Below are 25,584 nucleotides of genomic sequence, written 5' to 3' on the forward strand. Positions count from 1 at the left end.
ATGATTATTAGCAACTTTAATATCTTATGAAATATAATTTGAGCAGATTCTCTGTCCTCCACCGTACCTTATACTGATCCACCAATCAGAGTAAACATGCAAGTCCCACGTGTTCACAGTAACTGACACCAGGTCAGCCCGCTGGATGGAACCTCGGGGGCCCTGAGCTTGATCTCCGGTGTCTCCAGTCCCCACTGCCCCCTTACATCAGTCTCCCCTCACTTTTATACCCTGCACTGATCCACCTCTGGCACCGGACTCTTCTTTGTCTTCTCTGCTGGGTTTGGGCAGGAAGTGAGGAAAAGACAGCTGGAACTTCTCTAATCTGTGATTTACACGGACACTTTCCCTGGTTCCCAGCAGTTACTTTTCTTCAGTAATTTTCTCAATATCCCTAAACTACCTGCCTGCTGTTAGTTGTTATTTCTTATAGTGTCACAATTATAGATATAAACATCACACATTATAATCTAATCTGTTGTGTTACTCACTCTGGTTTGAGCTTACATTGCGGATACTAACAGACAAACCCTGTTCTTTCCCCTGATCTGATTACAGATTCTAACAGTGGGTTCAATGAATGGAATGTCTCAGTGTTGCCATGGTGACCTGTCTGCAGTAAATCGATTGTTTGAGTTTCTAACTCAGACTAAACTTCTCTTTCCCATGATGCACATTTAAGTCAAAGTCAATGTAGTTTAGCCATTTTATGTTAAGAATGTGTTTAAAGAAGCACATGGGGCCCTCGGTTTATAAATAGGGGTGTGGAGTACAAAAGGGCAGAGGTCATGTAAACCTGCACAAATCATTGGTTAGGCTGCAGTTCGAATATTGTGTCAGGTTTTGGGGATCTTACACCAGGAAGGCCATGGAGAGGGTGCAGAGAGATTCACTGAGACAATACCAGGGAAGAGAGGCTTTAGTTATCAGGGGAGATTGGAGAAACTGGGGCTCTTTTCATTAGAACAAAGGGTAACTGGAGATCTGAGGGAGCTGTTCAAAGTTTGATCAGGTAAATGAGGATAAACTATTTCCACCAGTGGGTGAGTCAGTAACTCGAGGGCATCAAATTCAAATCATCACCAAAAGGCTCAGACCCAGGGATAAACCATCGAACACTCTGTACAACAATGTTCGGGACACTCACTGTCCCTCCGCATCTGTGTCCAGGGACAGCTGATGGGTTTCTATCTTTGGGTTAAATGATGTTCTCATCGAGGTTATGGATGTCAGTGCCGGGGAATGGGGTATTCTGAGATCATATGTTCTGCCTGAAGCACTCCACAGTCAGGTACAGCATGGGTTCGATACAGAGTAAAGTTCCCTCTACACTGTCCCATCAAACACTCTCGAGGCAGATTCAGCACAGGATTGCTGCACTGTCAGAATTGCCATCTTTCAGATGAGTCGTTCAATCGAGGCCCCATCAGCCCTCAACCACCATCACTAAAACAGATTAACTGGCCAGTATCACATTGCTGTTTGTGGCAGCTTGATTCATTGGCTGTAAAATACTTTCGGGGATCCTGAGGTCGTGTGACATAAGAACATGTCTTTGTTCCATTTTTGGGCCTTTTCTCCTTCATTTAACAGTCGGTAACAGGATATTAATTAATCTCCTCTTATCTTGGAGAAATGAAGGAATCAACACACAGTGTTGAAACCAAATCCGATTTATTTGTCAGATATCCAGAAAATTAAACTCCAGCCCAGTTATAGCAGAAATAAAGCCCAACTGTCAGAATGAACACGGTTCAGTCCCGGTGTGATTAACAGCAGAATCCAACCCCTGCAGTCAATTGTGAACTCGCTGGTGTCTCAGCAGGTTGGATAGGTCAGTAAATCTCTTCCCACACACGGAGCAGGTGAACAGTCTCTCCCCAGTGTGAGTGAGTTTGGTGCATCATCAGATGATTTCTGCTTTTAAAGCTCTTATCAGTCAGAACATTTAAAAGGCCTCTTATTGGTGTGAACAACTTGTTGTGTAGTGAGGTGGGATGAACAAGTGAATCCCTTCCTACACACAGAGCAGGTGAACGGCCTCTCCCCAGTGTGACTGCGTTTGTGTCTCATCAGACAATTTCTGCTTTTAAAGCTCTTCTCACAGCCAGAACATTTAAATGGTCTCTTATTGGTGTGAACAGCAGGCTGGATGAACAAGTGAATCCCTTCCCACACTCGGGGCAGGTGAGAAGCCTCTCCCCAGTGTGAACTCACTGGTGTGTCTTCAGGTGGGATGACCCAGTGAATCCCTTCTCACACACGGGGCAGGTGAACGGCCTCTCCCCAGTGTGACTGCGTCGATGAGTTTCCAGCTCAGACGGATAATTGAATCCCTTCCCACAGTACTCACATTCCCACGGTTTCTCCATGGTGCCGGTGTCCTTGTGTCTCTCCAGGTTGGACGATCAGTTGAAGCCTGGTCCACACACAACACGTGTACGGTTTCTCCCCTCTGTGAATGGTGCGATGTTTTTTCAGGCTGTGTAACTGGTTAAAGCTCTTTCCACAGGCAGTGCACTGGAACATTCTCACTCGGGTGTGTGTCTCGGTGCTTTTCCAGTCACACTGATATTTGAAATCTTTTCCCACAGACAGAACAAACATTTCTCCTTCCACATTCAAAGGCCGATGATATTCAGGTCCTAATGAATCGAGGGACTTTGTCAGATCTTGACGTGATCTTTCGTTCAAGCTTCCCGTCTGCAAATCTCACCTAATACTCTGTAAAAGGAGTTTACAAAAGTCAACATTGTAAGGACAGGATAGAAATTCGGAAGAGTCAATTCTAGTTTCTATGGTACACAAAATCTGGTTTCCCCACAGCTGTAACTCCCCGTCACACACACACTATCCCTATCCTCGTGCTGAAATCCAAACCCATTACATCATCACCAACATGTTTTCCTTCTCGCTGAAGGTGCTGACTCTGGCTGGGTTCAGTTCCACACTCACTGGTTCCCCTCCCTCTCCCTCCCTCTCTCTCCTCCCCTGCAGGTGCTGACTCTGGCTGGGTTCAGTACTATACTCACCAGTTTCTCTCCAATATATGACCCATATGCCCAAACTCCGTGTGAACCTCGACACTGAGTGTTGACAGGCTATTCCACTGTCCTCACCTGAGGCCTCACATGTGCATTTTCCAGCAGGGTCACTGGACCCTCCTCCCAATGGCTCAGTGGGTAAAGGTAACGCCCAGTGTGACTGAGTCAAAGGAACAGGAGGGACCCAGGTTTAATCCTGTCTGCATATCCACCCTTCTAATCCCCTGTAAAAAGGAACATAGGAACAGGAGTAGGACATTCAGCCCCTTGAGCCTGACCCGCCATTCAATTAGATCGTGGCTGATCAGTATTTTAACTCCGTCTACCTGCCTTGGTTCCATCTCCCTTAATACCCTTGCCTAATAAAAATCTATCAAACTCAGTTTTGGAATTTTCAATTGGCCCCCTGCCTCAGTTTTAAGGGGAACAGAGTTCCGGATTTCTTCCACCATTTACGAACGTAAGAAGTAGGGGAACGAGTAGGGCATACAGCCCCTCGAGCCTGCTCTGCCTTTCAATAAGATCAAGGCTGATCTTGTACTACAGCTCCACTTTCACCGCACTTTCCATGTATGCCTTGATTCCTAAAAGTCTATCAATCTGAGCATCCATAGCCCTCTGGGGTAGAGAATGTCAAAGATTCACAATGAAGAAATTCTTCCTCATCCCAGTCTTCAAGCACAAACAGCGGAAGGAGCGCACGACAACCCAAGCCCCCCACCCACCCGTCCCTCCAACCACCGTCTGCCCACCTGTGGCAGAGACTGTAGATCCTGCATTGGACTCAGCTGAGAACTCATATTGGTGTAGTCATCCTCGACTCCGGGGGACTGCCCAAGGAGGAGGAGGAGGAGAAGGAATGGCCGACTTCGTATCCTGAGACTGTGACCCCTGGTTCAAGACTCTCCAGCCAGGGGAATCAGCCAATCAGCATTTATGTGAGGAAGTGCTTCCTGACATCACCCTGAACTGCCTAGCTTTAATTTTAAGGTTCTGTCCCCTTCATCAGATGAAATAGTTTCTCTCTATCTACCACATGAACTCCTTTAATCCTCTTAAACACCTCAATTAGATCACCTGTTAATCTTCTATATTCAAGGGAATACAAGCCTAGTCTGTGCAATCTGTCCTCATTATTTACAAAAGTCATCACTGTATGTACAGGATAGAAATTCTGAACAGACAGTCTAGTTTCTCTGGGACATTCTTTCCTCTCTTGCCCTTCCTCAACGGTAGAATTAGTCCCACTCCCCCGCTCTTGCCCCATAACCCTGCAAATTTTTCCAACTCAAATATTTATCTCTTTTGATAGTTACAAGTGAATCTACTTCCACCACCCTTATAGTCAGTGTGTTCTAGAGCATAACATCTCACTGCTTAATTTGTCCCCTTGTGTAGCATCTGGTTGATTTGCCAATAACCTTAAATCTGTGTCCCCTGATTACCGACCCTTCTGACACTCAAAATTATTTGTCTTGATTAAGATGGTTGGCTGGCTGGAGGTTACAGAGATAGGGAGGGGCGAGGCCTTGAAGGGATTTGAACAAGAGGAGGAGTATTTTAAAGGCTGAAGCCACCAGCCATCTCCCCCAGTGCAGAATGTGACTCACTATTAACAGGAAGGATTTTTGTTTAACTACTAAAGATGCATAATGCGGGGAAATCAATCTCTGTCCCTTTAACTAAGAGCAACATGAGGGAAATGAATGACCTTCAAATACCTGGTCCACTTGGCACTGAAGTGTCTGAAACTTATAATAGGAACTCCAGGGAAACAAAATACTGACCAATGTTAAACTTTGGTTGGCAAAAGAAATCTTGATTTAACTTTTAAAAGATGAACAGTTTAACAGGGGTTCACACAGACTCACCTGATTGGCCGACTCAGGATCCACCCCTCAAGCACCGCGATTGGTTGCAGAACACGTTGCTCCCTGGGCCCTCCGGCCTCTGAGCTCTCTTCCTGTTGGTTCCCAGGGCAATCAATCACCACTCACCAACATTACGCTGCCAGATGTAGTTAAGGGTCTCAGAGGAAGAAATATGAGGCCGTGAATCTGAGTTAAGAAATAAAATTAGAGAAGCATGATTAAATTTATAAACAAAACTATTTAAAGTCAAATCAAGTAAATTGTTGCATTTAATATATTCCTTTTCGGCCAAGTGGGAAACAAGTGATGTGTGGGCTGTGCAGAGTGTTTGTGCCCAGTTACACAGCGTGTCTCTGGCTCTCCGCTCCAAGTGAACATGTTTCAGCTCACATCCAACTGACTGGATAAACCTCGCCGGTCTAAACCCCATCACACAAATATCAGCATTCGATGTTTAGTTATGGTAAACCTTGGTTCGGCCTCAGCTGACACATTGTGTTCAATTCTGGGCACCACACTTTCAGAAGGATGTCTACATCTCAGAGAGGGTGTAGAAGAGATTTACTAGAATGGTACGAAGGATGAGGGACTTCAGTTATGTGGAGATACTGGAGAAGCTGCAGTTATTCTCCTTGGAGCAGAAAAGGTTAAGAGGAGATTTGATAGAGTGTTCAAATTCATGAATGGTTTTGATAGACTAAATAAGGAGAAACACTTTCCAGTGGCAGAAGGGTCAGTAACCAGAGGACACAGAGTTCAGGTGATTGGCAAAAGAAGCAAAGGAGACATGAGGGAACATTTTATAAGCAGCGAGTTGTTGCAATCTGGAATGCACTGCCTGATAGGGTGATGGAAGCAGATTCAATAGTAACTTTCAAAAGTGCATTGGATAAATACTAAAGGGACAATATTTGCAGAGCTACGGGGAAAGAGCAGGGGAGTGGAACTAACTGGATAGCTCTACCATAGAGCCAGCACAGACATGATGGGCCAAATGGCCTCTTTCTGCACTGTTTCATTCTATGAAAATGGCAGATGATCTTACCCAGAAAGCTGTGACCACATATCCCCAGCATAACCAAGACCAACTATTTCCACCTCCGTAACATTGGCCATCTCTGCCCCTGCCTCAGTTCACCCTCTGCTGAAATCTTCATCCATTCCTCGGTTACCTCTAGACTTGACTATTCCAACACACTCCTGGCTGGCCTCCTACATTCTACCCGACATAATCTTGAGCTGATCCAAAACTCGTCTGCCCGTGCCCTAACTCGCACCAAGTCTCGCTCACCCATCACTCCTGTGCTCGCTGACCTACATTGGCTCCCAGTTAACATAAGAACATAAGAAATAGGAGGAGTAGGCTATACGGCCCCTCGAGCCTGCTCCGCCATTTAATACGATCATGGCTGATCCGATCATGGAGTCAGGTCCACTTCCCTGCCCGCTTCGATTTCAAAATTATCTTCCTTGTTCACAAATCCCTCCATGGCCTCGCTCCTCTCTATCTCTGTTATCTCCTCCAGCCCCACAACCCCCAGAGATGTCTGTGCTCCTCCAATTCTGCCCTCTTGAGCATCCCTGATTATAATCACTCAACCATTGGTGGCCGTGCCTTCTGTTGCCAAGGCCCCAAGCTCTGAAACTCCCTCCCTAAACCTCTCTACCTCTCTTTCCTCCTTTAAGACACTACTTAAAACCAACCTACCTCTTTGACAAAGTTTTTGGTCACCTGCCCTAATTTCTCCATATGTGGCTCAGTGTCACATTTCTTGTCTCATAATATAACACTCCTGTGAAGCACCTTGGGACGTTTTACTACATTAAAGGCGCTATATAAATACAAGACAAAAACAAAATACTGCAGATGCTGGAATCTGAACTAAAAACAGAATGCTAGAAATCTCAGCAGGTCAGGCAGCATCTGTGGAGAGAAAAGCAATATGTTATATTACATAAATACAAGATGTTGTTGGCATGACCACACCGCGCATGCTCAGCACACGAGCACACCGCGCATGCTCAGCACACGACCATACCGCGCATGCTCAGCACACGACCACACCGCGCATGCTCAGTACACGACCACACCGCACATGCTCAGCACACGACCACATCGCGCATGCTCAGTCCACTCATGCTCAGAGCACTACCATACCGCAGCCATGTCACCCACACGCCTGATTGACGGGAGCTTGTAACCGATAGGGAGCGAGTGGGCGGCGCCCAGAGGACCGAGAGCGCGGCAAGTCCTCCAACCAATCCGGGGACGTCGAGGGGTGGGGCTTCAAGGGAGCCTCATTCAGCATCAGTGCTGCACCTGTCCTGCGAGTGTTTGATGGGACAATGTAGACTTTACTCTGTATCTAACCCTCTGTACCTGCTCAGGGAGTGTTTGATGGGACAGTGTAGAGGGAGCTTTACTCTGTATCTAACCCTCTGTACCTGCTCAGGGAGTGTTTGATGGGACAGTGTAGAGGGAGCTTTACTCTGTATCTAACCCCGTGCTGTACCAGCCCTGGGAGTGTTTGATGGGACAGTGTAGAGGGAGCTTTACTCTGTATCTAAACCGTGCTGTACCTGCCCTGGGAGTGTTTGATGGGACAGTGTGGAGGGAGCCTTTACTCTGTATCTAACCCTCTGTACCTGCCCTGGGAGTGTTTGATGGGACAGTGTAGAGGGAGCTTTACTCTGTATCTAACCCTCTGTACCTGCCCTGGGAGTGTTTGATGGGACAATGTAAAGGGAGCTTTACTCTCTATCTAACCCGTGCCGTACCTGCCCTGGGAGTGTTTCAGAAACTCATAGAAATTTACAGCAGGGCAGGAGCCCATTTCGGCGCATCGTATCCACGCCGGCTGACAAAGAGCTATCCAGCCTAATCCCACTTTCCAGCTCTTGGTCCGTAGCCCTGTCGGTTACGGCACTTCAAGTGCACATCCATCTAAGTATTTTTAAAAATGTGATGAGGCTTGCTGCCTCCACCACCCTTTCAGGCAGTGAATTATAGACCCCTACCTTTCTTTGGATGAAGAAGTTTGCCCTCATATCTCCTTTAAAACTTCAACCAATTACTTTAAATCTATGTCCCCTGATTGTTGACCCCTCCACCAAGGGAAACAGGTCCTTCCTATCCACGCCCCTCATAATTTTATACACCTCAATCAGGTCTCCCCTCAGCCTCCTTTGTCCCAAAGAAAACAGACCCAGCATCTCCAATCTTTCCTTATAGCCAAAACTCTTGTAACATTCTTGTAAATTTCCTCTGCACCCTTTCTAGTGCAATCACATCTTTCTTGTAATGTGGTGACCAGAACTGCACACAGTACTCCAGCTGCAGCCTGACCAATGTTTTGTACAGTTCAAGCATAACCACCTTTTTTTTTTTTAATTTTTCGTTGCAAATCTTTCCAATTCTTTGTCAAATCACAAACGCCAGAGGTCACCTTGCACACATCAAGGATCACTCTGCGCCAATGCTCTTAGCCAAAAGGCCGAGAGTCACTGCACCATTCCTGGAAGTACTGCAATACCAGGTTCGTGCCATGGAGGTGGATGGGTCAGGCCCCCCACACACCTCCGTGGAGATGGATGGGTCAAGCCACCCCACCCTCCTATTTCCAAAAAGCATAGGAGAACCACCTTCCTGATCCAGGGAGAACCACTTTGGGGTCATGGTTACACCCCTGTCAGGTCAGTTACGCATGATCTTAGCCAAAAGGCCGAGAAGCGAGCATAACCTCCTTGCTCTTGTATTCCATGCATTGACAAATAAAGGCAAGTATTCCATATGCCTTCTTAACCACCTTAACTACCTGGCCTGCAACCTTCAGGGATCTGTGAACCTGCACTCCAAGGTCCCTTTGTTCCTCTACACTTTTCAGTGTCATACCAATTAATGTGTATTCCCTTGCCTTGTTAGTCCTCCCCAAATGCACCACCTCACACTTATCCAGATTGAATTCTATTTGCCACTGTTCTGCCCACCTGACCAGTACATTGATATCTTCCTGCAGTCTGCAGCTTTCTTATTCATTATCAACCACACAGCCTATTTTAGTGTCATATGCAACTTCTTAATCATACCCACAACATTCAAGTCCAAGTCATTTATATGTACCAGAAAAAGCAAGGGATCCAGCACTGTGCCCTGTGGAACCTTATTGGATACAGCCTTCCAGTCACAAAAACACCCATCAAACATTTCACTTTGCTTCCTGCCTCTGAGCCAATTTTGGATCCAACTTGCCAATTTGCCCTGCATCTCATGGGCTTTTACTTTCGTGACCAGTCTGCCATGTGGAAAATTGGCCAGGACACCGGGGATAACCCCCCTGCTCTTCTTCGAAATAGTGCCAAGGGAAATTTTACGTCCACCTGAGAGAGAGTGACGGGACCTAGCTTTAAACTCTCATCAGAAAGTGTTTGATGAGACAGTGTATATTCAGGTCCTAATGAATTGAGTAACTCTGTCAGATCTTGAAATAGTGTTTGGTCTGAGTCTCTTGTTCTCCAAAGCCAAGTCCCCATCCCACACACTCTCTCTCCTCCCTGTGCAGAAATCCAAACCCATTGCACCATCTCCAACTATTTTTCCTCTGCTTCCAATTTTTTCCCTTCCCTGAAAGCACTGACTCTGGCTGGGTTCAGTTGTACATTCACTGGTTCCCCTCCCACTCCTCCCCTGAAAGCACTGACTCTGGCTGGGTTCAGTTCCACACTCACTGGTTCCCCTCCCTCTCCTCCCCTGAAGGTACTGACTCTGGCTGTGTTCAGTTCTACACTCACTGGTTCCCCTCCCTCTCCTCCCCTGAAGGTGCTGACTCTGGCTGGCTTCAGTTCTACACTCACTGGTTCCCCTCCCTCTCCTCCCCTGAAGGTGCTGACTCTGGCTGGGTTCAGTTCCACACTCACTGGTTCCCCTCCCTCTCCTCCCCTGAAGGTGCTGACTCTGGCTGGGTTCAGTTCTACACTCACTGGTTCCCCTCCCTCTCCTCCCCTGAGGGTGCTGACTCTGGCTGGGTTCAGTTCCACACTCACTGGTTCCCCTCCCTCTCCTCCCCTGAAGGTGCTGACTCTGGGTGTCTTTGCTCTCGTCACCTCTTTCTACACTCTGACCCTCCCTATCTATCTGTAATATCTCCCTGTTTTGGTGATGGGCTCTCCCTGACCACTCTCCATTTCACCTTCTGAGACAGATGCTCCCAGACTGTCACCATTTCAGGGAACCATACAGCACAGAAGACCCATCGGCCCATCGATCCTGTGCGACTCACTGAAAGAGCCGCTCCCTGCACCGACCCAAAGCACTGGAACATTGGCTCCAGGCTCCACCAACTGTCGCCGCCGCCGCCCGCGCATGCTCAGTGCGGGAGATCCGGGCTCAGCCACGCCCCTTGCACACTCCATTGGTTGGAGGACCAACCGCCGGGTCCTCCAGCCCCGCCCCCGCTCTTCCTATTGGTCCGGAGCCGCCGTCAATCACCCGGGCAGTGTGAGCTGAGCATGCGCGGTGGGGCGGCTGAGCGATGGGCGGAGGGAGCGGGTTAATAAACCCCGGGGGGACGCGGGCTTCACACCCACCGAGTGCGGGCCCAGGCCCAGGCCCCGCCCGAGAGACAACACTCCGCATTACCCGCTTCACACACACCCGCTGTGGGCCTCCGGCCTTTCCCCGAGCGGGGGGGCAGCTGCCGGGTCTTTCTCCCGGTGACAGGCCCCCGGCAACCGCCGCTCTGTCCCGGGGGGGGAGCTCTGTGTGTTGCAGCAGTTTGAGCGGCAGTGGGGATGGAGGAGAAGCTGCTGGGTCCCCCCCAGTACTTCTGGGCCGAGTGGGTCCAACAATTGCCCATGTGGGGCTGTCCGGGGAGGTGGGCCCTGGGCCCAACAATTGCCCATGTGGGGCTGTCCGGGGAGGTGGGCCCAGTGGGACCAACAATTGCCCATGTGGGGCTGTCCGGGGAGGTGGGCCCTGGGCCCAACAATTGCCCATATGGGGCTGTCCGGGGAGGTGGGCTCTGGGCCCAGTGGGACCAACAATTGCCCATGTGGGGCTGTCCGGGGAGGTGGGCCCAGTGGGACCAACAATTGCCCATGTGGGGCTGTCCGGGGAGGTGGGCTCTGGGCCCAGTGTGACCAACAATTGCCCATGTGGGGCTGTCCGGGGAGGTGGGCCCTGGGCCCAGTGTGACCAACAATTGCCCATGTAGGGCTGTCTGGGGAGGTGGGTTCTTGGCCCAGTGGGACCAACAATTGCCCATGTGGGGCTGTCTGGGGAGGTGGGCCCAGTGGGACCAACAATTGCCCATGTGGGGCTGTCCGGGGAGGTGGGCCCAGTGGGTCCAACAATTGCTCATGTGGGGCTGTCCGGGGAGGTGGGCTCTGGGGGAGATTAGGTTGTTAAACAGACTCTGTCCGCACAATGGAAAAGTGTTTCAGGAACAAGTATTTCTGTAAAGACATTACATCCATTTTAAATGTACAGATTTGTTTTAATTTGTTCTTGGGCTATGGGTGTTTCTGGCAAGGCCAGCATTTATTGCCAATCCCGAACAACAAACTGCTGCTCCGGTGTTTCCCCGAGCTTGGGACGATCTCAGACGATGAAACAATTGTTGATTTTAGACAGTGAGGATGGAGGGAGAGTGTCTAGAATAAGGAATTTACAGCTTACAGGGGACAGGAGGGGATCGAATCAAGAATTGTCTGTTCTAAATTTCTATCCTGTACTTACAGTAACATTTGTAACCACCATTTATTTGTAGGGTATTAGAAGGGGAGGATCTGCAGGGAAACTCAATCCAAACATCACGTCAAGATTTGACAGATTCCCCGGATTGATCAGGATCACCTTATCATCAGCCTTTGTAAAAAAACACCAATCACAGCGGGGAGAAACAGGAACATGTTGTGTGTGGATATACCTTCAACCAATCGTTCAGCCTGAGCCTGGTGATCCCACCTGACTCAACTCTGTAAATGTGGGGTCAGTGGGAATGGATGCTCACCAACTGACATTCGAGGAGTTAGATAACAGACTTTCTCCTGTGAATATAGAGCTGGGTTATTGGGTCGTGATGTGTTTACTTCTTCATATTGTTGACTCTAAATCTTTGCCAATTATTTGATGTGATTAGTTGCACATATTAAAAAAATACATTTGCTGAGTGGAATCAAATTTAAATTGAAACCAGGTTTACAGGCGTGATGCTCCATTCACACATCGGACTTTTAGTGTCCCCTTCCCTTTTATAGGGGGCACTGGGGAAAAATTGTGATTTTAGTGCCCAAAAAAAAAAACAAAAAAAAAAAAACAAAAAAAAAAGAAAAAACACAAAAAAAAACACAAAAAAGGGGGGAAAAAAAAAAGGGCCTTGTAAATGTCTGGAGTGTCACCCAGGTCGGGTGGCACCGTTTAATGTTTTATGTTTTCACAGATAAACTCAAAAGAGTTTCACACATCGGACTTTTAGTGTCCCCCTTCCCTTTTATAGGGGGCACTGGGGAAAATTGTGATTTTAGTGCCCAAAAAAAAAACAAAAAAGAAAAACACAAAAAAAAAGGGGGGGAAAAAAAAGGGCCTTGTAAATGTCTGGAGTGTCACCCAGGTCGGGTGGCACCGTTTAATGTTTTTATGTTTTGCAGGTAAACTCAAAAGAGTTTCACACATCGGAGGTGAGAGAGATGCTGTGGGGCACACGCTAAGTCCAGTATCTGAATGATTAACAGACTGGGTTTTGTGTTTAGTGATCCCAGGCATATTACAGACACCTTCCCTCGATACCAAGGCTAGGAGAGGCACTCTGGAAGGTAAGGGAAACTGGGACTTGTCCTTGCAAGTAACCGAAGAAAGGAGAACTGAAATAATCCAGCGTTAGAAAGGAGAAAAGACCCAAAATGGAGCACTCAGTAACAGCACATCAATTCGTCTCTTCTTATCTTGGCGACATCAAATATCGACACACTCTTATTTGAAATATCAAAATATTAAACTCCAGCCCAGTTATTATCAGCAGAACGAACACAATTCAGTCAGGATGTGATTAAGAGCAGCAATAACATTAGAATACAACCCCTGCAGATAGTTGTGAACTCGCTGGAATCTCAGCAGGTTGGATGACTGAGTGAATCCTTTCCCACACTCAGAGCCGGTGAACAGCCTCTCCCCAGTATGACTGCGATGATGCATTTCCAGCTTCAACTCTTTTGGGGGGTGGCGGAACAAAATACACATTAGATCAAGTGCCCCCCGATCTGGGGGACACTCCAGATACTTAGCTGCCCATTTAAAAAAAAAAAGTTTTTTGTTTTTTTTTGTGATTTTTTTGGGGGGCATTAAAACTATATATTTTACAAGTGCCCCTTATAAAAGGGGAGGGGGACACTAAAAATCCAGCAATTAAAACTAATTAAACTTTAAAACATAAAATCAAATTAAAATTTGGTTGCCGGGCGTGATGATGCACTCCAGTCCCTCCGGTGCCCACCTCTCGCGGAAGGCTGCGAGCGTACCAGTGGACACCGCGTGCTCGATCTCCAAGGACACCCTGGACTGGATGTATGCGCGGAAGAGAGGCAGTCAGTCAGGCTGAACGACCTCCTCGACCGCCCACTGCCTGGACCGGCTGATGGCACCCTTGGCCGTGCCCAGGAGCAGTCCTACGAGGAGGCCCTCGGACCTACCCGCTCCCCTCCGCACAGGGTGCCCAAAGATCAGGAGTGTGGGACTGAAGTGCAGCCAGAAATTGAGGAGCAGCCCCTTTAAATAATAAAACAGGGGCTGCAACCTCGTGCACTCAATAAAAACATGGAACACGGACTCTTCCAGACCGCAGAAATTGCAGGCGGCCTGGGAGTCCGTGAACCGGCTTAAAGATTTATTGCACGGGACTGCTCCGTGCACCACCCTCCAGGCCAAGTCCCCGATAAATAGTGGGAGGACTCCCGCGTAGAGTGCACTTCATCGGGAACACCCGCCTCCTCCAGACGGCAAGAAGTTGCGCATTTCCAGCTTACAACTCTTTTGGGAGGAAAAAGTAAACATTAAATCATGCCCCCGATCTGGGGGACACACCAAACATTTTCAAGGCCCTTTTTTTGTGGGTTTCTAAATATTTTTTTGGGGGGTTTTTTGGACACTAAAATCATTTTTTTCCCAAGTGCCCCCTATAAAAGGGGAGGGACACTAAAAACCCAGCAATTAAAACCAATTAAACCTTAAAACATAAAATCAAATTAACATTTGGTTGCCGGGGGTGATGATGCACTCCAGTCCCTCCGGCGCCCACCTCTCGCGGAAGGCCGCGAGCGTTCCGGTGGACACCGCGTGCTCCATCTCTAAGGACATCCTGGCCGGGATGGAGATGCAGAAAAGAGGCAGGCAGTCAGGCTGAATGACCCCCTCGACCGCCCGCTGCCTGGACCGGCTAATGGCACCCTTGGCTATGCCCAGGAGCAGTCCTATGAGGAAGCCCTCGGACCTACCCGCTCCCCTCCGCACAGGGTGCCCAAAGATCATGAGTGTGGGACTGAAGTGCAGCCAGAAATTGAGGAGCAGCCCCTTTAAATAATAAAACAGGGGCTGCAACCTCGCACACTCCATAAAAACATGGAACACGGAATCTTCCAGACCGCAGAAATTGCAGGCGGCCTGGGAGCCCGTGAACCGGCTTAAAAATTTGTTGCACAGCACTGCTCCATGCACCACCCTCCAGGCCAAGTCCCCGATAAATACTGGGAGGACTCCCGTGTAGAGTTAACTCCATCGGGGACCCCCGCCTCCTCCGGACGGCAAGATGTTGCGCATTTCCAGCTTACAAGGTTTGGTTCAGTTCTGCACCTGCTGTGCGCAGAGTGAGAATAAAATCAATGAGCTGCTGATTTACTCTGCTGGACACTGGGCCTTTTGTGCTGTCCCAATGGGGTGAGCCCGGGCTGGCCCAATGGGGTCAGCACAACATGGCTCCCTTCCAGGGGTCACAAACATGTGGTCCAATCAAACTGACAGACACCCTGAAGCCTCGCACACCCTTTATCCCTGCCGTGTCGAAGCTCCGAGTGGAGCACTTGTTTTGCGAGTCTCATGTAGGGCACATGGAGAGTTTTCACCACCAATTCTGGCTGGGTTCAGTTTACACTCACTGATTCCCCTCCCTCTTCTACCCTGAAGGAGTTGACTCTCTCTGGGTTCAGTTTACACTCACTGGTTCCCCTCCCTCTCATACCCTGAAGGTGTTGACTCTGGCTGGGTTCAGTTCTACACTCACTGGTTCCCCTCCCCTGAAGGTACTGACTCTGTCTGGGTTCAGTTCTACATTCACTGGTTCCCCTCCCCTGAGGGTGCTGACCCTGGCTGGGTTCAGTTCTACATTCACTGGTTCCCCTTCCTCTCCTCCCCTGAAGGTACTGACTCTGGTTGGGTTCAGTTCTACACTCACTGGTTCCCCTCCCCTGAAGGTACTGACTCTGGTTGGGTTCAGTTCTACACTCACTGGTTCCCCTCCCCTGAAGGTACTGACTCTGGCTGGGTTCAGTTCTGCACTTACTGGTTCCCCTCCCCTGAAGGTACTGACTCTGGTTGGGTTCAGTTCTACACTCACTGGTTCCCCTCCCCTGAAGGTACTGACTCTGGCTGGGTTCAGTTCTACACTCACTGGTTCCCCTCCCTCTCCTCCCCTGAAGGTGCTGACTCTGGCTGGGTTCAGTTCTACACTCACTGGTTCCCCTCCCTCTCCTCCCCTGAAGGTGCTGACTCTGGCTGGGTTCAGTTGCACACTCACTTTGTTCCTGCACAAAGATGGCCGTGCATGCGTTTTCCTACTCACCGAATCAAGATGGCGGCGCGCTGAACCTGCCTTCCTGTACAGAGATGGCCGCCGTTGCTCTGGGCCTGTGGCCGGAAGAAAGCCCCGAAGCTGCGACCGCCGATATTCCAGGCTTGCGGCAGGCACCGGTAGTTTAGAAAGCTGTCCGGGCTCCCTGCTGGTCCGTTACTCCCCTTCACCCCGCTCAAAATAGCTGCTTCTGTGGACTCTATGTGAACCGTGTCGCCTCTGCTAATACACTAACTGCGCAGCCAGGAACTGCGCCTGCGCACTAAACTCCTGTAGTCTGGGTACGGCACATTCTCGCCCGCTGGGAATGCTGGGCAAAAGCCCTTCCATTGAACGCCCACCTTAATGAATGGAAGAGGATTTACTGTGATTGCATTGGGCACTGAACCATGTTTATTAAGGCAGTTAAACTTTGTTTCTGATGCTCTTAATAACCCCTATACCTGAGCTGGAAATTAATGTTCTGTATAAATATTGAACAAATCTGCTTGTTTCAAACACAGTGTGTCGAATATTTGATTTCTCCATAATAAGAGGAGACTAATTAATGCTCCCTTACCAATTGTTCCATTTGGGGCCTTTTCTTACTCTCGATTATTTCACTCCTCACCCAGTTCATTTTTTACCACATCAAATCCCAAGGTTGTTCCGTTTGAGTATATGGCTTGTGGGTGTCATAGACTGAATCAGAGTGTCTCACATTGCACTCATCTGACATTCCTTTCAACCAAATCTTGGAATAACAATCTTGTTTAAGACTGTAAATCCGTTATTTTGTATATTATTTAGCGCTTTTTGAGTGCGGTTACTGCATGTAATAGCCTTCGAAATGTTCTGATCTTTGTAATTGTCTTTGTGTTTTTGATAGTTTTGTTGATATAATTACTTGTTACTAACATACCTTGCAATATTTCTTGCATCGAGATAATTGTTTAAATGCTTCCATTATCAGGTCTTTAGCTCCTCCACTGATAGCTGTCAACAATCCTTAGTTAGGGGCTGGGGTTTGGGTGCAGGTTGAGGAGTTAGTAGTTATTTGTTAGGATTGGGGTTGGTGGCTGTGATAGTCAATAGAATATTAGACTGAGGAGATCGTGATTAACTTAGAAAGCACTATTAACAATATAAGTGTCACTGGCCGTGCCCTTTTTCATTTCATTATTTTAACCTCATGCAGACGAGTCACAAAACAACCTCACAAACTGTTCATTCAAGGAACCTTGTTTCCTGCAAGCCTCGTTTCCTTCCTTAGAATCATAGACGTGTACAGCACGGAAGGAGGCCATTTCAGCCCATCATGTCCATGCCGGTCAACAAAAGTCTATCCAGCCGAATCCCACTTTCCAGCTCTAGGTCCATAACCCTGCAGGTTATGGCATTTCAGGTGCACATCCAGGTACTTTTTAAATGTGGCAAGGGTTTCAGCCTCTACCACCCTTTCAGGCCGTGAGTTCCAAACCCCCACGACCCTCTGCATGAAGAAATTTCCCCTCAAATCCCCTCTAAACCTTCTACTAATTACTTTAAATTTATGCTCCCTGGTTGTTGACCCCTCTGCTAATGGAAATAAGCCCTTTCTGTCCATTATATCTAAGCCCCTCATAAGTTTATACATCTCAATGAAGTCTCACTTCAGCCTCCTCTGTTCCAATGAAAAAAAAGCCAGCCTATCTAATCTGTCCTCATAGCTTAGATTCTCCACTCTGGGCAACATCCACATAAATTTCCTCTGTACCCTCTCCAGTGCAATCATGTCCTTCCTGTAATGTTGTGAACAGAACTGCATACAATACTCCAGCGGTGGCCTAACCAGTGTTTATACAGTTCAAGATTCCTTGCTCTTGTATTCTATGCCTCAGCTAATATAGGCAAGTATTCCATGTGCCGTCTTAACCACCTTCTCTACCTGGCCTGCTACTTTCAGGGATCTGTGGACATACACTCCAAGGTCCATTTGTTCCTCTACACTTCAGTGTCCTATAATTTAATGTGTATTCCCTTTCCTTGTTAGCCCTCCCCAAACGCATTACCTCACATGTCTCTGGATTAAATTGCATTTGCCACTGTTCTGCCCACCTGACAAGTTGATTAATATCTTCCTGCAGTCTGCAGCTTTCTTCTTCATTATCAACCACACTGCCAATTTTAGTATCATCTCTAAACTTCTTAATCATACCCCCTATATTCAAGAATAGATCATTGATGTGTATCACAAAAAGCAAGGGATCTAGTATTGAGTCCTGCAGAGCCCCACTGGACATATCCTTCCAGTCGCAAAAGCACCCATTAACCATTACCCTTTGCTTCCTGCCTCTGAGCTAATTTTGGATCCAATTTTCCACTTTGCCCTGGATCCCATGGGCATTTACTTTTGTGACCAGTCTGCCATGCAGGATCTTATCAAAAGCTTTGCTAAAATCCATATGCACTACATCATAGAAACATAGAAAATAGGTACAGGAGTAGGCCATTCGGCCCTTCGAGCCTGCACCACCATTCAATGAGTTCATGGCTGAACATGCAACTTCAGTACCCCATTCCTGCTTTCTCACCATACCCCTTGATCCCCCTAGTAGTAAGGACTTCATCTAACTCCTTTTTGAATATATTTAGTGAATTGGCCTCAACAACTTTCTGTGGTAGAGAATTCCACAGGTTCACCACTCTCTGGGTGAAGAAGTTTCTCCTCATCTCGGTCCTAAATGGCTTACCCCTTATCCTTAGACTGTGACCCCTGGTTCTGGACTTCCCCAACATTGGGAACATTCTTCCTGCATCTAACCTGTCTAAACCCGTCAGAATTTTAAACATTTCTATGAGGTCCCCTCTCAGTCTTCTGAACTCCAGTGAATACAAGCCCAGTTGATCCAGTCTTTCTTGATAGGTCAGTCCCGCCATCCCAGGATTCAGTCTGGTGAACCTTCGCTGCACTCCTTCAATAGCAAGAATGTCCTTCCTCAGGTTAGGAGACCAAAACTGTACACAATACTCCAGGTGTGGCCTCGCCAAGGCCTTGTACAACTGTAGCAACACCTCCCTGCCCCTGTACTCAAATCCCCTCACTATGAAGGCCAACATGCCATTTGCTTTCTTAACAACCTGCTGTATTCTTTGCCTTTATCGGCCCTCCTGGTTACCTCCTCGAAAAATTCAATCAAGTTAGTCAGATATGACCTTCCCTTAACAAATCTGTGCTGACTGTCCTTGATTAATCAGTGTCTTTCTAAGTGAAGATGTATCCTGTCCTTCAGGATTTTTTCCAATAATTTTCCACTGATGTTAGGCTGACAAGCCTGTAATTACTCGGTCTATCCCTTTCTCCCTTCTTAAACAAAGGTACCACATTAGCAGTCCTCCAGTCCTCTGGCACCACCCAGAAGCCAGAGAGGATTGGAAAATGATTGTCAAAGCCTCAGCTATTTCCTCTTTTGCTTTGCCCAACAGCCTGGGATACATTTCATCTGTGTCTGGGGACTTATCCACTTTCAAAGCTGCCAAACCCCTTTATACTTCCTCTCTCACTATGTTTATTTCATCTAATATGTCACACTTCTCCTCCTTGATAGTAATGTCTGCATTGCCCCTCTCTTTTGTGAAAACAGATGCAAAGTATTCATTAACAACCATACCCACATCTTCTGCCTTTTTCGCATATCTACATTTCTCACATAACATTTAATTAGGGTCATTAGATTTTGGGATTTTGGAACAAGAACAGACAGATACATTTGTTGGGATGGTTACAGCCTTTCTGAAAAGGTCTTCTGACAATAACCTGTCACCAGGCCCCACCAGTCACCATGTGAATCCACCATCATATCTTCATCCATTACCCACCTTTCATCATCACCACCATGACCATTCCCCACACTGAAGCTCTCTAATTCCCAAGTGGAGCATAAATACCGGCATGGCCTGGTTAGTCCAAATGGCCTGATTCTCTGCCATATATCCTATGTCATTTTGTAGTCTCAGTTTAAGTGGTTCCTGGATTTGGTTTCACAGTGTAAGTGGTTCTTGGATTTGGAGTCACAGTGTAAGTGGTCCCTGGGTTTGGTGTCACAACGTGAGTAGTCCCTGGATTTTGTGTCACAATATAAGTGGTCACTGGATTTGGTGCCTCAGTGTAAGTGGTCCCTGGATTTGTTGTCAAAAGCACCTCGTCACTGGGACTGAGGGCAAACCCACAGCCCAGCAACATGTTCAGTACAGAATGATCCCACTCAAATCTATTCACAATTAACACTATCCACATTAATTCACCAGAAACAGCTCAGTGCCTGCAAGTAACTGCAGCCCCGCATCTAAATTCAGTGAAACACAATTCAAAACATTTTAAAGAAAAATAAACCCCATCATAGCTCAACAGAGGTGATTAATGGGTAATAAATCCCCCTCACTCATACACCTCCTTCACCCCTACTCTCCAACTCCTCACCCCAACTATTCTTTCACCCCTACAATTTCATTTTTACCATCACTTACACTAATTATCTACACTGGAGGTAAATATCAGGAGCTTCTGTGTGATGGTGAGGTGATCACTGGACAATAAAGCTCAGAGACTGGTGGGTAACTGCTCATTATCCTCGGTGTGGTTTAATCCCCTTTCCCACTGAATACTGCGGACAGACATGGTCACCTTGGTAACGGAATGGTCAGTGTGACATCACTTTCTAAACAAGAGCACACAAGACAATGGGTTGTCAATAAATGATAAAGGTCTTAAACACTCTGCAATTACATTGTAAATAAAATGGAAATAAAATGCTGAGAAATAATTGGTGAAGATAATAATTTGTCTCTGTGGAATTGTCTTAAATATTAAGAATGATGTTTGTTTACACACGCATATGTATATTTCGCAAAGACTTTGTGTGCTTTTTTCAGTTGTTCTGCTGAACCTGATACGATCCACATTCTATTTTCTTTAGCCCATCTGGCGGTGCTTGCTGGGTCACTGCCTGGGGGAATGGGGCAGATATTTAAAGGGGCAGGGACTCCACTTTCTCTGCACATTTATAGTTAAAGGGACAGTCCAGTTTATCTTGGGGTGTCAGAGGACTTCACAAACCGAACTCCCATTAACAGTCACTCCCTTCTGTATTGTGCAGTGATTGTAAAGCTGTCTATTTCAGTGACTTGAGCCTTTCTAAAATGTCTCACTGATTTTGATGATCCAATTGTATAATTTGGAAAGAGTTCAGAATTGTGCAGTGTGATGAAGATTTCATTTAAAGGTGGAGTCCAATTTGTTTCAAAATATTCTGTTCTCATCCTTCCCCAACACCACCACCCCCCAAATTTTAGAATACTACAATACTGACTGGGAAGGTCCCAAGTTCAATCCTTGATCTGGGCTGTGAGTTGATCTCAGCCAAGGCAGCAGTTCAGGGGTTATAATTGCCCTCAGTACCACTGGGCTAAATATGAGTAAAAAATCAGCCAGTGCCCCTGCTCTTCATACCGATCCAGGGACCTCAACTGGGAAGTATGTGGATGTCATTTGAGGACAGTATTTGAGGCTGTGATGCCAACCACAGTGGAAATCCTGCTGGCACTCACTATCAACTGACGGTGAGGCACTAGAGGTTAACTAATGTCTGTGGAATTGCACCCAGCCAGATTCAGCACTTTCTGGAGATAATAAATCTCAGACTCTGAAAAGAATGTTGATTTTAGAGAGTGAGGATGGAGGGAGAGTGTCTAGAATAAGGAATTTACAGCTTAGGAGGGATGGGGGGACAGAATGTTTGATAGAATCTAGAATTATCTGTTCTGAATTTCTATCCTGCACTTACAGTAACAACGTTTGTAACCACCATTTATTGCAGGGTATTAGAAGGGGAGGATCTGCAGCTGGGAAACTCAAACCAAATATCATTTCAAGATTTGACAGATTCCCGGATTGATCAGGATCACCTTATCATCAGCCTTTGTAAAAACACCAATCACAGCGGGGAGAAACAGGACACATGTTGTGTGGATACACCTTCAACCAATCGTTCAGCCTGAGCCTGGTGATCCCACCTGACTCAACTCTGTAAATGTGGGGTCAGTGGGAATGGATGCTGTTGTGTATATAAAGTGATTCGGTCTCATCTCACCAACTGACATTCAAGGAGTTAGATAACAGACTTTCTCCTGTGAATATAGAGCTGGGTTATTGGCCCGTGATGTGTTTACTTATTCATCTTGGTGACTCTAAACCTTTGATGTGATTGGTTTACATGTACATATTTTTAAAAATATGTTTGCTGTTTGCAGGCGTGATGCTCCATTCACACATCGAAGGTGAGAGAGATGCTGTGGGGCACACGCTAAATCCAGTATCTGAAATTGATTAACAGACTGGGTTTTGTGTTTAGTGATCCCGGGCGTGTTACCGACACCTTCCCTCGATACCAAGGTAAGGACTCTGGAAGGTAGGGGGACTGGGACTTGTCGCTGAGAGTAATTGAAGGTATGGGAACTGAAATAATCCAGAGTTAGAAAGGAGAAAATGCAGAAAATGGAGCAGTCAGTAACAGGACCTAAATTAGTCTCCTCTTATCTTGGATTCATAAAATATCGACACACTCTGTTATTTAAAGATCAAAATATTAAACCCCAGCCCAGTTATAGGTTATTCACATCAGCAGAACAAACCCCAACTGATACAACGAACACAATTCAGTCAGGATGCAATTAACAGCAGCAATAACAGTAGAATCCAACCCCTGAGTCACTTGTGAACTCGCTGGTGTCTCAGCAGGTTGGATGACCAAGTGAATCTCTTTCCACACTCAGAGCAGTGAACAGCCTCGCCCCGGTGTGACTGTGACGATGCATTTCCAGTTTACAAGGTTGGGTTCAGTTCTGCACCCGCTGTGCACAGAGTGAGAATAAAATCAATGAGCTGCTCATTTTCTCTCCTGGGCCTTATGTGCTGGCCCAATAGGGTGAGCCCGGGCTGGCCCAATAGGGTGACCAGTCAACAATCAGCACAACAAGGCTCCCTTTCAGGGGCCACTGACCTGTAACAAACATGTGGTCCAATCAAACTGACAGACACCCTGAAGCCCTGCCCACCTATTGTCCCTGCCCTGTCGAAGCTCCGAGTAGAGCACTTGCTTTGGGAGTCTCATGTTGGGAATATGGACAGCCGAATGTGTAGAGTACACTCCACAATCCCTCACGGTTGACAGTGTCAAAGGCCTTGGTCAGGGCAATGATGGTTGAGCCAATCCCACAGTCACTGACACCGATCTCCTCCCATGTGATATAAACCAACCCTTGTCACTGACACCAAGTGCACTGGGAAAATATGTTAAAGGGTAAGACTGTCAAAACACAATGGCAAACATTTAAGGAAATATTTCATAACCCTCAGCAAAGATTTATTCAAGTGAGAAATAAAGATGCTAAGAGAAGGATGAACCATCCCTGGCTAACTAAGGAAGTAAAGGATGGTATCAAATTGAAAAAATGGCATACAATGTTGCGAAGGACAGTGGAAGGTCAGAGGATTGGGAAATTTTTAGAAACCAGCAAAGGACAACTAAAAAAAATGATAAAGACAGAGAAGATAGCAGATGAGAGCAAACTAGCAAGAAATATAAAAACAGGCAGTAAGAGCTTCTACAGGTATATAACAAGTAGTTAAAGTAAACGTTGGTCCCTTAGAGGATGAGACTGGAGAATTAATAATGGGAAATGGTAGAGACTTTGAACAAATATTTTGTATCGGTTTTCACGGTAGAGGACACTTAAAAACTTCCGAATAGTTGATAATCAAGGAGCAATTGTGGGTGGGGTGGGGGTGGGAGCGGGAGCAGCGGGAGGGGGACTTGAACAATCACTATCACTGGAGATAAAGTACTAGGCAAACTAATGGGACTAAAGGTGGACAAATCCCCTGGACCTGACGACCTGCATCCTAGGGTCTTAAAAGAAGTGGCTGCAGAGACAGTGGATGCATCGGTTGTAATCTACCAAAATTCCCTGAATTCTGGAGAGGCCCCAGTGGACTTGAAAACTGCAAATGTTACACCCCTAATTAAGAAAGGAAGGAGACAGAGAGCAGGAAACTATAGACCAGTTAGCCTGCCATCTGTCATTGGGAAAATACTGGAGTCCATCATTAAGGAAGTAGTAGCAGGACATTTATAAAATCATATTACAGTCAAGCAGTCAGCTTGGTTTTATGAAAGGGAAATCATGTTTGACAAATTTGCTGGAGTTGTTTGAAGATGTAACGAGCGGAGTGGATAAAGGAAAACCAGTTGATGTTGTATATTTGGATTTCCAGGAAACACTCCTTAAGGTGCCACACAAAAGGTTACTGCACAAGCTATGAGTTCACTGGGTTGGGGTTAATATATTAGCACAGCTATAGGATTGGCTAACTAACAGAAAACAGAGAGTCGGGATAAATGGGTCATTTTCAGGTTGGCAAACAGTAACTAGTGGGGTGCCAGAAGAATCAGTGCTGGGGCCTCAACTATTTACAATTTATATTCATGACTTGGATGAAGGGACAGAGTGTAACGCAGCCAAATTTGCTGATGATACAAAGACAGGTGGGAAAGCAAGTTGTGAGGAGGTCGCAAAGAATCTACAAAGGGATATAGATAGACTCAGTGAGTGGGCAAAAATCTGGCAAATGGTATAATGTGGTAAAATGTCAGGTTATCCCCATTGGTAGGAAAAATAAAAAAGCAAATTATTACATAAATGGGGACAATTACAAAATGCTGCAGTACAGAAGGATCTTGGGGTTCTTGTACATGAAACTCAAAGTTAGCATACAGGTACAGCAAGTAATCAGGAAGGCAAATGGAATGCTGGCCTTTATTGCAAGGGGGATGGAGTATAAAAGTCGGGAAGTCCTGCTACAACTGTACAGGGCGTTGGTAAGACCACACCTGGAGTACTGCGCACAGTTTTGGTCTGGACTTGTTTCCATTCCCGTGCCGAGGGGATTGCTACACCAGATGGGAGGGGCAACATTTGGGGACACTGATTCCCCACCAATTCCCATTCCCCTTCTTTCTGGTGGATAATGGAGGGGCCACTGTGTGTAATGTGCAAGTCAGTAAGAATTGTCAGCAAGCTCTTTCTAATTGGAGATTTTATTCAGTGGAAACATTCACACACTATTGTAGATTTTGTACCAAAGATCAATTTAGGATTAAAGTAAAAGTTCATCATTTTATAGCAAATTAAATTTCTGTTGAGAATCGCTGAATTAAGGGGACCGTTAGCACACAGCTTTTCTTAAATGGAATCTGCACCCGAAAACACAATCAGCAATATATCCAGAATATTAAAGTCCAGCCCAGTTATTGGGTTATCAGCAGAAACAAACTCCAACTGTCAGAATGAACATGGTTCAGTCGGGATGTGATTAACAGCAGCAATAACAGCAGATTCCAACCCCTGCAGTCACTTGTGAACTCGCTGGTGTCTCAGCACGCAGGATGACTGAGTGAATCCCTTCCCACACTCAGAGCAGGTGAACGGCCTTCTCCCTTCTCCCCAGTTTGAACTCGCTGGTGTCTCAGCAGGTTGGATGAACAAGTGAATCCCTTCCCACACACGGGGCAGATGAATGGCCTCTCCCCAGTGTGAACTCGCTGGTGTGTCAGCAGGTGGGATGATGTTATGAATCCCTTCCCACACATGGGGCAGGTGAATGGCCTCTCCCCAGTGTGACTGCGTTGATGAATTTCCAGTGCAGACAATGATCTGAATACATTCCCGCAGTCACCACATTTCCACAGTTTCTCCATGGTGCGGGTATCCTTGTGACTCTCCAGGTTGGACGATCAGTTGAAGCCTCACCCACACACACAA

At 46.8% G+C, this 25,584-nt stretch overlaps 2 pseudogenes; both read right to left on the minus strand.

The window, feature by feature from the left end:
• Positions 1–25,584, minus strand: part of LOC139256522 (zinc finger protein 850-like) — a 511,041-nt pseudogene that overhangs the window by 330,934 nt on the left and 154,523 nt on the right.
• Positions 8,415–8,649, minus strand: LOC139260563 (U2 spliceosomal RNA; annotated as a pseudogene).

Source organism: Pristiophorus japonicus, chromosome 3 (genome assembly GCF_044704955.1).
Source record: "Pristiophorus japonicus isolate sPriJap1 chromosome 3, sPriJap1.hap1, whole genome shotgun sequence".
NCBI classification, from domain to species: domain Eukaryota; kingdom Metazoa; phylum Chordata; class Chondrichthyes; family Pristiophoridae; genus Pristiophorus; species Pristiophorus japonicus.